Here is a 1,685-nt window from a genome sequence, read left to right on the forward strand (position 1 = left end):
GGTGTTTGTAAATAGGATGTCATGTCTGCATCTTGTACAGCAATTAACCACTAGGAAGAATGTATGCAATGTGTTGATTATTGAAACTGTCCTACCTGTTCGATTTGAAACTGTCTCATTGTTATTTGTTTCTCAAGAAAATTATGGGAAAAAAAAGAGCACCTACCATTTCCACCACCACAGGCAGAAAGTCAGATTGACAAAGAATTGGCTCATGAATACTTTTTGAAGTGAAATCAGAAGTAGCGACAGAAAATGGAAGCCATAAAGGCTAAACAAGCAGAAGCTCTCAGCAAGAGACAAAAAAAATAAAATAAAATAAAATAAAAAAATAAAGCATTTATTCTATGTAAAGAAAAGCCAGTTACAAAGTCTAAGAAAGCTTCCATTGAAACTAAAATTGATGTGGCTGCCATTAAAGGTTAAGAAAGCAAAGAATAAGAAACTTAAGGGCTTGGGAGATGGTTCAGTAGAATAAATGCTTCCCTGGCAAGCGCAAGGGCCTGAGTTCAATAGCCAGTTCTGAAAAAAACAAAAGGAAAAGGAAAAAACAATCTTGGTGCCCTTACATCTGAAGAAGTTAAGCTTAAACTGGAAGCAGTTGAAAAGAAAAATAAGAGAACGTGACACTTAAAAACCAAACCTTGAGACTGCCCAGGGCCATGGGATCCTGCACATAGCCAGAGTGCAGCCCTGGCGAGTGAGTTATACTATCGGGGCCCTCTGGATCCTGAATAGACCCAGAGTGCAGGCCTGACTACTCAGTGAGAGGACCCAGTTCGCGGGATCCTGAACAGACCCAGAGAGCAGGCCTGGCGAGTGAGTGAGAAGACCTGAGGCCCTCCGGATCCTGAATAGACCCAGAGCCCTGGCCCCACATGTGAGTGAGACCACTCAGGGCCTGCGGATCTTCATCCGACCCAGAGTGCAGGTTCAGCGAGGAACCCTTCAGCAGAACTCCCTGCAAAGAGGCTAGAGGCAAGACCCACCCAGCTGATTCAGGAGCAGAACATCTTGCCAGAGAGACACAAAGGGTTCAACTCTAATGGCTGCAGCAGAAAGAAGTGCAGTACAGCAACCAGATCCAAACAACACTCACCTGGAGGAATCTGAACTTCGTAGATCTGGACCTGGGACTAAGGTAATAACTCTATCTAAGCTCTACACCAAAGGTCAGAAGACAGTGGTATACAAATTGACAAACAGAAGGAACAAAATGCAGTCTCAGGCCCGGAGTCCACCCAGTACAACTGCAGAAGACACTAGCACTGAGGAGACTGGAAATCACAACGCCAGATATCTCTGAAATAATAGCATTGGCAGTAAAGAAACAACTGCAGAAAGGTATAGAAGAAATCAGATCAGAAATAATTTCGAAACTAAAAAACTTAGTGATCACTATAATCAAAGAAGTACTAAGTGCTTCTAAAAAATACACTGATAAAAAAATAGAGCAGAATATAAAAATGATGGAACCCCTGAATAAGCAATTTAGGAAAGAAAGAGAATGTATGAAATAGGTTCAAAGTGATATACAGGAAATTAAAACCTCAATCACAAGCTGGCAAAACCGTTTGAGGGAAAGTGAAAAGACTTTCTGACCTTAAAGACACCATTTCAGCTAGTGAAAAAGTAAGAAAAGATCTCTTTAAAACAACTAGGATGCAGGAAAAAATAATTCAATA

At 41.3% G+C, this 1,685-nt stretch overlaps 1 protein-coding gene and 1 pseudogene across 1 annotated transcript in view; one reads left to right on the forward strand and one right to left on the reverse strand.

Annotated features, from left to right (window-relative positions):
* LOC105742971 overlaps positions 1-627 on the forward strand; it is an 11,392-nt pseudogene extending 10,765 nt beyond the window's left edge.
* LOC101573093 (disintegrin and metalloproteinase domain-containing protein 32) overlaps positions 1-1,685 on the reverse strand; it is a 147,242-nt gene that overhangs the window by 82,218 nt on the left and 63,339 nt on the right. The window lies entirely within an intron of this gene.

The sequence above is a fragment of the Octodon degus genome, unplaced genomic scaffold (genome assembly GCF_000260255.1).
Source record: "Octodon degus isolate 3935 unplaced genomic scaffold, OctDeg1.0 scaffold00088, whole genome shotgun sequence".
In the NCBI taxonomy this organism is placed as follows: Eukaryota; Metazoa; Chordata; class Mammalia; order Rodentia; family Octodontidae; genus Octodon; species Octodon degus.